This window comes from Egretta garzetta, unplaced genomic scaffold (genome assembly GCF_000687185.1).
Source record: "Egretta garzetta isolate BGI_Z169 unplaced genomic scaffold, ASM68718v1 scaffold565, whole genome shotgun sequence".
NCBI classification, from domain to species: Eukaryota; Metazoa; Chordata; class Aves; order Pelecaniformes; family Ardeidae; genus Egretta; species Egretta garzetta.
Window position 1 is genome coordinate 111,211 of NW_009259709.1, and position 13,213 is coordinate 124,423.

The following is a 13,213-nucleotide window of genomic DNA, read 5'->3' on the forward strand; positions in this document are numbered from 1 at the left end:
CCAGCCACGCTTCCCCACGCCTGTAGCGTTGCGTGGGGTTGTTGTGACCCCAGCGCAGGACCCGGCCCTTGGCCTTGTTGGCCTGGGCCCATGGATCCATCCTGGCCAGGTCCCTCTGCAGAGCCTCCCTACTCTCCAGCAGATCCACACTCCCACCCAGTTTGGTGTCATCTGCAAACTGGCTGAGGGTGCCCTCAATCCCCTTGTCCAGGTCATTGATAAAGACATTAAACAAGACCGGCCCTAGAACTGAGACCTGAGGACACCACTTGTGCCCAGCTGCCAACATGATTGAACTCCATTGACCACAACTCTCTGGGCTCAGCCATCCAGCGGGTTTTCTACCCAGCGAAGAGTGCGCCCATCCAAGCCATGAGCTGCCAGCTTCTCTGAATGGGAACCAGCTTTTTTGCGGTGGGGGAATTGACTTGGAAGTGGAAGGTAGTGAAGTTAAACAGTTGCTCTGAGACACTCCGTTTGGTTTTTTTGGAGTCAGGCTTTGCCCCTTGCATTGCTTGTCGGTGGTTGTTTCAGCCAAGCTGACCTCTTCTGAAGCTGGTGGAGTCAGGATTTGGGTTTTACAGATGCTGTCTGACGGGAGCGCCGCCAGCTCTTTCCCCTCTCCCGTTGTTGTGTTGTCCTAGAGTAAGATCAAGAAAATACGTTATCTGTCCATGGCTGCAGGCTGGAGGCATTTGGAGTTGGAAAGAACCGTATTTCTTAGAGCTGCAATCTGAGCTTATTTGCATCACTGATGACTCTGGGGGTATTGGTTGACAGGCAGCTGAATATGAGCCAGCAGGGTGCCCAGGTGGCCAAGAGGGCCAGCGGCATCCTGGCTTGTATCAGGAGTGGTGTGGCCAGCAGGAGCAGGGCAGGGACCGTGCCCCTGTGCTGGGCACTGGTGGGGCCACCCCTCGAATGCTGGGGTCAGGGTTGGGCCCCTCCCTCCCCGAAGGACCTGGGGGGGCTGGGGCATGTCCAGAGAAGGGCGGGGGAGGGGTCTGGAGCCCAAGTCTTACGAGGAGTGGCTGGGGGCTCTGAGCAACCCGATCTGGTTAACGGTGTCCCTGCTCCCTGCAGGGGGGGTTGGACGAGATGGCCTCTAGGGGTCCCTTCCAACCCAAAACATTCTATGATTCTATCCCATCGCCTCTTCTGATGCCTGTCTGGATTGAACAGCCAGGTCTGAATAACAGGCTTAACTCATCCCCTCGGCGCCCACTCTCCATCAAGCATGAACTGTCGCTGTGATAACCAATTGTCTGGTAACTCTCTGAAGCTCAGGCAAGAAGAGTTAGCGAGTCTTTTCAGCGAAACGCTGTATTTCAGCACTTGTTGCCATGCCTTCAGGGCTGTCTCCTTGAGCTAATAACAGACTGAGAGCGGCTTTTTGGAAATGCATTGTGACACCTCCTTCTAGAGATGGCTGGATATCATATCTCCGTTCCCGCATGCTATGAATCATCGTGGATCAGAGCACCGTTCTCTGCTTAGGCTCCGGCAGCCTTTAAATGTTACAGGCTTGCGTGCCAGAGCGAGAGTCTGAGGGGTTTGGATTTTTTTTTTTTTTCTAAAGAGCCTGCCCACACCCTAATCTTGTCATCTGCCCCTTATCTGACTTCCCTTTGTTCCCGCTTAATCCTTGCTTACCTGCAGTCCTGGGATCTTTCTGCTGTATTACCAAGACAGAATGATGTTGGATGACTCGGTTGCCAAGCATTCCCTACTCCTCTTCTTCCTTGGGTGGCTCTTTATCATAGAATCATAGGATGTTTTGGGGTGGAAGGGACCCCTAGAGGTCACCTCGCCCAACCCCCCTGCAGGGAGCAGGGACACCTTGAACCAGATCAGGATGCTCACAGCCCTGTCCAACCTGGCCTTGAATGTTCCCAGGGATGGGCCCCCCCCCCCCCCCCCCCCCGCCGCACGCCAGCCACGGTCACCCCCAGGACCAGCATCAGCTCTCAGACACCATATCCCATCTAAATCTCCCTTCCTTTAGTTTAAAGCCATCACCCCTTGGCCTGTCACAGCTGGCCTTACTAAAGAGATTGTATGTATGTGTTACGAATGTAAGGAGGTCAAGGAATATCTTTTGGTCCTCTTGAATGTCTCCTTTCTGACCACATCCACGTCTCCTGGTGCCAGTCAAGCCTCTCTGCTTTCAGACGAGGGGAATTCTCTGCTGACCCTGGTGTTTTATTCCCCCAAAGGAGGCAGCAGGGGTTGGTGCGGGACTAGTTCAAGATGTCAATTCCATGCTAAGCTTTTCTTTTAATCGCTCTTAGAAACGTGGACTGTTGTCATCTCAGCCTCATAATTCAACTTCTCTGCTGGTCTAGAGGAGTCTCTTCTGTAGCCAGTGATTTTTCTTCGTTGCTGGTTTCCAAGAAGACGTTAGAAAATCTTCTCTGTATATTGGAAGAAATAACCAGGTGACCATTGAAACCATAAGAAAAGATAACTTTGTACCTTCTGTGGAGGATCTTGGGTTGTTTTGCAACGAGCTAATGAAGCCTTGCTGCCAGGGCTGAGCTCAGTATTATCCTCATTGAGAAATAAATGTCAGCAGTGAGTGCCCTCCCTTGTTCGTGATCTCTTGAGCCTCTTCCTTTCCTCTCCAGTGAGTCACTCCTGGTGGAATTAACTTGTGATGTGGACTGGTCTCCAGACCCAACCCAATGACTGCTTTCCAGTCAACTCTGAGGGTCCCAAAGAGCTGCTGAAGCGATGCCTGCCTGAAATGGTTCCTCAAATGGTTCCTCCAATGGTTCCTCAAATGGTTCCTGGAATCGTTCCTGCTCCTCAGGTAGCACTGGGGTATTTTCTTCCAAAGGCCTCCTCTACTTGTTGGCATCACCGTCAGAGGTCTCCTCAGCAAACGAAATAACTAACCAGAGTAGAGATGTTTCCTCCAAGTTAGGAATATGGCTAAGTAGATGCAAACACCTCCTGGGAGGCAGCTTTTACGCCTGAGACCTGGCCCCCTGTAAAGAACCGTGCCCTTCCCCATTCTCCCCCTCGGTTGCCTCCTCACATGGTTCCCTCCTCCCTCCACAGTGGAAATAAAGTTGAAAGGTTGTACAACACTTGACCGGATTTAGCGTCTTAATCTCATCCTTGGGCTCGTATCGAAACCTCCCCGACATTGGATCGGGACACCTCCTCCTCTGCTAATCTTGTGCTGATGCCGCAAGACCGCTAAGGCAGGCTGACCGCTTCAGTTCCCCCCCCCAACCCCCCAAATTGTTCACGTTGTTTTAACCTTCTCCATAGTCTTTGCTCGCACTCTCTCCAACCTGTTGCACGTCATTAGGATGCTCTGGTTTTGTTCTTCTCTGTCTTTATTTTTTTGTTTTGTTTTGTTTGTCGCAGATTTAGTTTCTCTCATATTGAGCTTTGTTATATTTTCCATTCTTTTGGTCTGGTATTTTCTATTCTTTTTATATATATATAAAAATATATATATTTGCGGTATAAGTTATTACAATAAAAACACCGGGACTTGTCTTGGGCTTAAATAAATAAATAAACTCAACTTTCACGGCATTCCAAGTTAATGCCGTCCTGCTGTACGCAGCCTCCGCTTGGAGCGCGGGGGCTGCATTGCGGACTTCAGCATATATTGGCCTCAACGGGGGCTGTCCCTTTGTGAAGTGCCGTACGCGTACCACATTGCAGCCGGTTACCATGTCAACCTCTGAATGACCCTTTTTTTTCCTCTCTTTTTTTTTTTTTTTAAATTTTTTTTATTGAAAGGAGAGAAGGTAGGTACACGAAGTCCATTGATCTCGCTTGCCACCACTCTTTCATTGCACTGAGGCTGCTTCTTCCTGGGGATGCTGAGATTAATGGAGAACTGCTTCTACATCCAACCTTTGAGTTTTATTTCCCCTCCGCTGTGTTTCTTTGTAGGGAACTGGGGTATTGACCAGAAGGGAAAGCAACGCCCTATGAAGACCAAACTGGCGAAATCTCTGCAGGCACGTGTGATCCTCTTAGTCTGAGCCACTTCTAGAGAAGCTGTTGCTGGTGGTGATGTAGGTAAAGAGGGTCTAGTATGGACCAAAGGCTTTGAAAACAGGTTGGTGGGGGTGAGATGAGGCCTGGATTGGTTTGCCAGGGGGTTATGTAGAGCTGGTAGTGGCAGTGGGGTCTCCTGAGAAGACCAACCGCTTTCACCCTCAAGTTGGCTCATTGGGACGCCCAGTTTTTTTCTTTCACCTGGAAGCATTTGAGCTGTGCGCCAGCATTGCTGCAGATTTATTTCTTTTTTTACTGGGTGTTTCCTCTTCATTGCAGCTCTGTGTATTGCTGGGACAGGGGGGGAACCACCTGCTGGGGAAAGATTAGGCTTTGGTTTTGCTCTAGAAATCACATTAAGTCTCTTAGACTCATCTGAGCGATATCTGAGGTAGATGAGTACCGCTTTCGGCAAATGAGCCTTCAGTCTATGATGTCTCCGTCTCGAAACTCATTTGTAGGGTCTGGTTTGTTCGCCCCTGTTGCTTGATTACAACGGCTTTTACCGTGTAACCAGCACCAAGATAACGGCAAAGATGTCAAGAAGACGGGAGGAGCAGAACGTGCCTGACTTTGTCAGCACTATTGAATCCAGTTGAATTAATCCCCCTCAATTTAATTTGCCGAGCAGTATGTGCAAGCACAACTAAGCATGCCGCGGTTGGCTTTTCACTGCGACCGTGCGACCCGATGTGTTTAATATTGCAGAAGAGAAATTAACAGAAGGAGGAACGCAGGTATTGGAGGTGGAGAAGGCCTGGGCAAGTCTGCTAATGAAACACTCGTCTTCACTTGCGTTCTGGCCTTGGTCTGGCTACCAGAAGGTATATCTCCACCCAAGGAGACTGGGAACTAACGGTGAATACTCTGTATCTTACTCCCCGCTTCATCTTGTGTTCAGTTTTGGGCCCCTCACTACAAGAAAGATGTTGCCTTGATGGATCATGTCCAGAGGAGAGCCACAAAGCTGGTGAGGGGTCTGGAGCCCAAGTCTTACGAGGAGTGGCTGAGGGACCTGGGGTTGTTTAGTCTGGAGAAGAAGAGGCTGAGGGGAGACCTGATCGCCCTCTACAACTGCCTGAGAGGAGGCTGTCATGAGGTGGGGGTCGGCCTCTTCTCCCTAGTAACGGATGATAGGACGAGGGGAAATGGTCTGAAGTTATGACAGGGCAGGTTTAGGTGGGACATTAGGAAAAATTTCTTTACAGAAAGGGCTGTCAGGCTCTGGAATGGGCTGCCCAGGGAAGTGGTCGAGTCCCCATCCCTGGAGGTAATTAAAAGAAGGAGAGATGAGGTGCTTAGGGACAGGGTTTAGTGGTGGGATGGCAGGGTTAGGGGAATGGTTGGACTTGATGATCTTAAAGGTCTTTTCCATCCTAGACGATTCTATGATCTTCCTGTGGCTCTTGATTGCTGAAATAATAATCGACACTTAAAGGCTTGTCCAGCCTGGCCTATTCCAAACACTTGAAATCCAGAAAGTGAAGACAAAAGAAAGCCCCAGCTTAACCCATTTTTTAAAATTTTGCCTGCTATTGGCAAACTGACTTCATTTTCCTAATGCGTTTGCTCGAACACAGCACGTCACATCTTTGTGCTCATCCGCCGATGCCTATGTAATCTGTAGGTAGCAAAGCAAACATCTGCAGTCACATTGGCAGGAATTTCTCGTTTCACAGCTGGGATTTTCCTAGTTAACACTCTTCTAAAGTCGTGAAATAATTCAACAGCGGGGTTGACTGAACTTTTCCTTATTAAATTCCCAAAGTGCCCAACCCAGCCGCTTCCACCTGCATGGGCAACATCAAGATTAATCTTGTATTGTTGCTTACAGCCCAGTATGCAGCACTGAAATCCTATACATGATGAATAACACTTCTCCATGCAACGGGACGAAGTTCTCTGGCCTTTTGTTGTCGAAAGGCAATAACAAGTTGTGGGTTGACCCTGGCCAGCAGCTAAGGCACTTTTCCCATCAAGTTGAGGTTTTTAATTCCCTTGAAAGCCAGCCGGGCTATTTGCTGCTTGTGTTGCTACGTGCTGCCTGCTCCGGTTGACCGCTTGCCTGAATTTTGTATGGCTTGCCCTTCGTCATAAAATCATACCCGGTGACTTAAGATTCTTTAACAGAAACTAAACCGGTACAGGATCGCGCAGCTTGTGGCTCGTTGCCAACGGCTGCTCCTTAATGTTCATCCAGGCTGCTGTTGACTATGAGCACACTCCAAAATACCTGAGCTGTTGCCACCATTAACGGGTTTATTTTCCCCAGGCTGTAATAAAGGAAGGCAGTAGCATGTTTACGAGCAGCATTTATGTCCCTAACATTAATATTTAAATTCTCCACCCCCGTTAAGTTATTCTCCAAACCTGGACATGTATGGGAGGTGACTTTGGGCAGGTGTTCAACATGGTAAGTCGTGAAAATGCCTGACACCTCTCCATGCTGCAGTGGCCTCGAAGGACCCGGTGAAAGTTAGTGCATCATGGCTGGCAGCGAGGTTTTATTTCAAAGGGAGCAGGGGAAGCAGCAGACACGATGTTTGGGAGTTCTGTGCTGCTGCAGTGAAATATCTGAGAAGTGGAAACTCATCTAACACTTCTCCCCGGAGAGTGCGATGGTTAAGGCCGAGTCTTGAAGCATCAGGCTCTGCTGCATGCCTACAAAAAAAAAAAGCCAGGGATTTTTCGTAACGCGCCAGGGTTGCTTGCCTCCGTCACCTCTGCAGAGTGTCCTGTTGCAAACAACGTTGGTCAAGATAGAATCACAGAATCATAGAATCGTCTAGGTTGGAAAAGACCTTTAAGATCATCAAGTCCAACCGTTAACCTACCCCTGCCATCCCACCACCAAACCCTGGCCCTCAGCACCACCTCTGCCCGGCTCTTAAATCCCCCCAGGGCTGGGGACTCGACCACTTCCTTGGGCAGCCCCTTCCAGTGCCTGACAGCCCCAAGGGGAAGGAATTGTTCCCCATGGCCAACCTCACCCTGCCCTGGCACAACTTGAGGCCGTTTCCCCTCGTCCTATCGCCCATTACTAGGGAGAAGAGGCTGAGCCCCACCTCGTTAAAGCCTCCTCTCAGGCAGTTGGAGAGGGCGATGAGGTCTCCCCTCAGCCTCCTCTTCTCCAGGCTGAACACTCCCAGCTCTCCCAGCCGCTCCTTGCAAGACTTGGGCTCCAGACCCCTCCCCAGCTCCGTTGCTCTCCTCTGGACACGCTCCAGATAGAAGCACCTTATCCCCTTACTGATCTGAGTTGCTGCTTTAAAGCTGGTGGAAGAAATAGCCTGGGTTCCTGCATGGGCAGCGCCGTTTTTACTGACTCTCGTGGGTTTTATTTGCCATATCATGGAGTTTGTCTTGATTATCAGATGTGCTGCTCAAAATAAATTCAGTTGTGCATTGGAATTTTTCTCTAATGCTGCCCTGAAGCGGTCAGAAAGGATTTACAGGCTCATGCGTCAACCCTAGAGCAGGCGAAATTGTCTTTAAATGGGATTTTGCAGTGATAATCTTCCCTCTCAATGGAAGCTGGTTTAATTTTTCTTTCAGAAAGCAAGGTTGGGGGTCTGGTGGTGGCATATTGTGGCTTCGGTATTTAAGTAACACTCGGGGAAAGTAATTGCAAACACGGCTTGTGCCAGCGATTCCAATCAAGTGAGCGTTTAAGGTATTATTGCTGCATGCATTGTACTGCTGGTCCCATTCTTAAGAGTAACACGCCAGAATAATTGGAGAAACTGTTAATTCAGTCCTCATTATTATTATTATTTATTTTTTAACAGGGCAGAACTTGCTTTAGGAAGGCGGAACAGTCAGACGTACTCCAGCAAGCCCCTGAGTCTTTCCGAATGTTATCTCCCGCAATCGAGAGGTGGGAGTGGTGCCTGGAGAGATGAAATAAAATCCTGAAGCAAAAAAATCCTACGTGATATTGGGAAGCTCTGGAGAGGTAGGCTTGCGGTTTCCGTCTTACCAGTGATCAGGGCTGGAAGAGAAAAATAACAAAACATAAAGAGAAGCAACATGCTCGTGCTCAGAAAAGGTGTCGGACTAATTCCAGTTTGGGGGTTTTTTTGTTAGTATTTCAAAAATCAATTCATTTTCTTTACTGGCAAGTAATAGCGAGTGAAATTGCGGGGACTTTTAAGCTTATTTTTCTTTTTCATGTCAACTAAGTCCAGTCACACCCTTCCCTTCCCTTCCCTTCCCTTCCCTTCCCTTCCCTTCCCTTCCCTTCCCTGGTGTTGAAGAGCAAGGTTTAAGGCTTTAAGGTTTCCCAAGGCCGTGTGCTGTGCATCCTCACCTCTTACTGCTCTTCACTCTCTCTTTCACCCAAACTATCAAAGAAAACCAGGAGCCGGGGAGAAGAAAATCATTAATTTTCATATTTTGCAGGTCCCAAAGCCATGCAGCAACAGGTCTAGGGGAGGTCTTGGAAAAATGGCTGCCACTGAGAAGAAACTGTGGTGATGGGTAGAAAATGAAGAAAACCACGTACAACTTGATAAGGAGAAAAGGCAGCGGTGCCAATGGTGCCTTGTGGAAATCTTTTCCCCCGTTGATGATCTCGTTATCTAGCTGCTTGGGAATGGGCATAATAGTGTTGGCCATTACTTTCTTCAATAAAAATATAGAGTTGGGAGTGAGAGCTTGGTGCCAAGGTGGGATGGGACGTGGTCCTGCAGCCAACACAGCTTCCTGAAGTCTTAGGAGTTCAGGCAAGGGCCAGTGGAGGAAAGCCACCTTCCACCTGAGCTCAAGACCAGTTTGGACAGGGCTCTGAGCAACCAGATCTAGTTAACGGTGTCCCTGCTCCCTGCAGCGGGGTTGGACAAGATGACCTCTAAAGGTCCCTTCCAACCCAAAACATGATTCTATGATTCTTATGGACACCACCACTTGTCAGGTTAAGAGTGAAGTGAGGTGGCGATGGTCAGAGACACCAGCCCTCAAGACCATCTTGGGACAGTTGGAGTCAGGATGATGGTCACTTCTCACTGGGCTGCAGCAGCAATGTGACCTCTATTAATTAAATCACGGAACATTCACAATAACACGGTGTCAGACCTTTGGAAGTGAACTGAAAGTGCTTTTTCTTTTTCACCAGAGAGAGAAATATTGATAGATCAGTTCCTGGCCAGTTTAGTCACTCACCTGCGGCCTGGAAGTGAGAAGAACCATTTCACATTCCTGATAAAATCAGAGTTTTGTGGCAGATTATTCAGTGGGCGAGACTGGGAACCCTGACTTACGCATCAAGTGCTGGTTGTAGTTGCATCAGCTGTGAGAGGGAGGCCCAAGGGGAATAATTTACTGGAGGAAATTGTGTGTCTGTCTTGAGTTCCCGGTGAGTGTAGGGATGCTTGGCTCCTCTGGATGTGAAGATGAGTTTATACCGCTCTCATGTTGAAATTTAGTCGCACACAATGGCGCAGTTACTTTTTTATGCTGCCGGAATGGCCTAAAAGGGCATAACTATCCCCAATAAGACCTCTTGCTCCTCATGCATCTAGGTCTGGGGTTGCATCTACTCTTCCCCAGTATCCATCAGCACGAGGACCGAGGCTTACGTAAACGTAGGCACAACTTGGCCTCAAACATGACTACACGCCGCTTGCCGGTTGATGAGTGTGTGAAGTGTAGTTAACTCAAGGACTAGTAATGGGTCACGTGTTTCCTAGAGGAGGCTGTTTGTTGTAGTTTGACTTTAAAAGCAACTTGATTAATGGAATAGTTTAATGGGAGAGAGAAAGAGAACTGCAGAGCAAAAAGACTTCCCCCCTTTTTACTTAATTATGAGCATTAGTTGGAGAAGCAGTGGAAAATAGAGTTGTAAAGCTTTCCTTTCATGCGACTGTCTGATGCCCTAGAGATATTTTCCTTGCTCTTTTATCATTATAGCGAGGATCATCTTGTATTTTTAGCCTAATAGCTGCAGCTTAAGTAATTTGTATAATAGTTGGTAATAGCAGCTTATGCAAAGCAGGGAGCATGTACCTTGTGAAGGAAGAATGTTCTGCCCTTCCTTGTGAAGACAAAATTAAATTAACGTCTCCAAAATAACCCAAGAAGGAGAAGGGAATCCAGACAGCGAGATGGTCTGCGGCATGGCTACGGACTTACAATATTCCTGTACGTATGGAAAGGAGGGAAAGGCTGGCTCCGTGGTGGAAGGGGTGCTTAACTATGTTCTGGAAGAGGTTTCCTCAAGCTTTCAAGGGTGAATGTTTCTGACGGCGAGAAGAAGCCAGAAGGACAGGTTGTCATCCAAAGAGACCTGGCCACGCTGTGGAGGTGGGGTCATGGGAATCTCATGAGGTTCAACAAGGCCAAGGGCAAGGTCCTGCACCTGGATCAGGGCAACCCCCGGGATCACTCCAGGCTGGGGGAAGAAAGAATCAAGAGCAGCCCTGCCCAGAGGGACTTGGGGGCACTGATGGATGAAAAGCTGGCCATGAACCGGCAACGTGTGCTGGCAGCCCAGAAGCCAACCCTATCCTGGGCTGCATCAAGAGAAGCATGGCCGGCGTCGAGGGAGGAGATTCTGCCCCTCTGCTCTGCTCTGGGGAGACCTCCCCTGGAGCCCGCGTCCAGCTCTGGAGCCCTCAGCACAAGAAGGACATGGACCTGTTGGAGCGGGGCCAGAGGAGGCCACAGAAATGATTTAAGGAGAGCTGGAGCCCCTCTCCTACAAGGACAGGTTGAGAGAGTTGGGGTTGTTCAGCCTGGAGAGGAGAAGGCTGCGGGGAGACCTGATTGTGGCCGTTTGTGGCTTTAAACTAAAGGAGGAGATATTTAGACTGGCTATAAAGAAGAAATTCTTTATGCTGAGGGTGGTGAAACCCTGGCAGGGGTTGCCCAGAGAGGTGGTGGAGGCCCCATCCCTGCAGGTATTTAAAATAAGCATAGGGACATGGTTTCGTGGTGGAGCTGGTAGCGTCAGGTTTATGGTTGGGGGGTCTTTTCCAACCTAAATGATTCCGTGATTCTAAGTTGGTTCAGATGTGGATCCTGATGGAGACATGCTCACCCTGGGCTTTGAGTGACTGGCACGCTCTCTACGTCTTGCAGAGTAGGTTCTGCAGGCCATTGGCCTCGACCACGGATTTATGGCTTTGAGCGAACGCGTTTGGCTCTCGTGTCCCCCCAGCATCAAATGTAGGACTGCTCTGAGGAAGCATCAAAGTGGCATGGAGCAGTCCAGGGATTTTAAGCTTGCTTGTTGATACACATTCTTCAGGATGGCTTTCCCAAGCTTATGTCACCATGAAGCCATCAAAAACAGGGTGGGGGCGGCGTGTGAATATCTACATCAATTCACACACACACTTTCTCTTTTTTTTCTTGACTAAGATAGCGACATCAGTAGATTTTCCTGGACCGCAGAACATCTCATTGATATGTCAGTCCTACGGCTGGATTATATCTGGGCTGCAAGGTCCTTTCTTTGGTGTTAATGAAGGACAAAACCCAAGGAGGTGGGGAAGCACCTTTTGCAGCAATGAAAAAAAAAATATATATATATATATTTGTTTCTGTAAGGACACAAAAGAGAGAACGTTTACACCTCAGCATCAGATATCAACCTTTGAACCTGAAAATGCAGAAGAAATGTACTTTTATTCAAGCAGTTTAGAAAAAAATAAAAATATAAATAAAAAATACACATAACCAGACTGGTGTTGATAAGGTTGGGCCTTGAAATTTAGACCGTGAAAACCTGCAAATGTTCGGATTAATTCCGTGGCAGGGATCTTCATTTAATATCTGTGAATGCCGCGCACGTGCGCCGTCTGGAGGTAGCACGTAAAAGCCATCAATCGAATGAGAGGGAAAAAAAATTGATCCAATAGCAAGCTTGGGATGGAAAGAAATCTATTTATTTCTTTTTTCCTGCCTTATAATTTTTACACCATTTTGGGAGAAGCTGGCATGTATTTTCATGCTGTCCCGTGCAGTTGTGGGATAGAAATTTAATTATGGGTGACTTCGAATCGGGCGTAACTGCTCTCCAGTTAGCATGAAATCTAAGGTTTAAAATAAGATGGGTTTAAAATAAGATTCGTTTAAATTAAGATTTGTTTAAAATGAAATTTCTTTAAAATAAGATTCGTTTAAATTAAGATTTGTTTAAAATGAAATTTCTTTAAAATAAGATTTGTTTAAAATAAGATTTGTTTAAAATAAGATTTGTTTAAAATAAGATTTGTTTAAAATAAAATTAGTTTAAAATAAAATTTGTTTAAAATAAAACTTGTTTAAAATAAAATTAGTTTAAAATAAAATTTGTTTAAAATAAAACTTGTTTAAAATAAAATTTGTTGGTTTAAAACAAGATTTATTTAAAATAAGACGCTCAGTGACCCTAGGACATCACCCAGAACACTGAAGTCGTCCCTGGTTTGAATCGTCTTCGTTATACCTTGCGTAGGAATTCATAAATACTCTCGCTGACGTAGCAGATTTACTGGGTGACGTGATACAATCCTGAGCCTTCGTTAATCCAGGGTTAATAATGATCCGCATCAAATCGTGGTGGGTAAAAAAAATAATAATGAGCAGTGCACGGGGGGTTGTTTTTTTATTTTTTAAGATGGTAAACATGAAGTTTCCCTCCAAAGGAAATGAGTTTAAAAGAAAATTTATGGCCCTTGCATAGGCCGTAGCTGTAGGAAGAGATTCCTGGTAAATGAAGTACACACAAACCATTTTTTAATCTGTCTCTCCTGACTCGATTTGTATGCAGGAGGCGTTCGTGCTGATGCTGAAGGTTATTCTATTTTTAACACTATGCCACTGCACTTATTTTTTTTTTTTAATAAGGAGAGGTAAGTTCCATAAACTACGAAATTTTTTATTGCAAATATCAATTAAAAGAAAGGCTTTAAAAAAAAAAACAAAACAAATCCAACACCTTTACAGGAGCAATACTTATCCCAGACCAGGTTTTATTTCTTGACATACGTTATTTGATGGCACTTACAGCCCTTTTCTGAATGCTTACACTGTCTATCATCTATTTCATAGAATCATGGAATGGTTTGGGTTGGAAGGGACCCCTAGAGGTCATGTCGTCCAACCCCCCTGCAGGGAGCAGGGACATCTCCAACCACATCAGGTTGCTCACAGCCCCATCCAACCCGGCCTGGAATGTTCCCAGGGATGGGGCCTCCACCACCTC

At 47.2% G+C, this 13,213-nt stretch overlaps 1 long non-coding RNA gene across 1 annotated transcript in view; it reads left to right on the plus strand.

Annotated features, from left to right (window-relative positions):
* LOC118452302 overlaps window positions 1-13,213 on the plus strand; it is a 16,794-nt gene that overhangs the window by 189 nt on the left and 3,392 nt on the right. The window contains exons 2-3 of the long non-coding RNA XR_004842038.1: window positions 326-336; window positions 5,115-5,117. This is a non-coding gene — a long non-coding RNA (uncharacterized LOC118452302). The remainder of the gene's footprint in view (window positions 1-325; window positions 337-5,114; window positions 5,118-13,213) is intronic.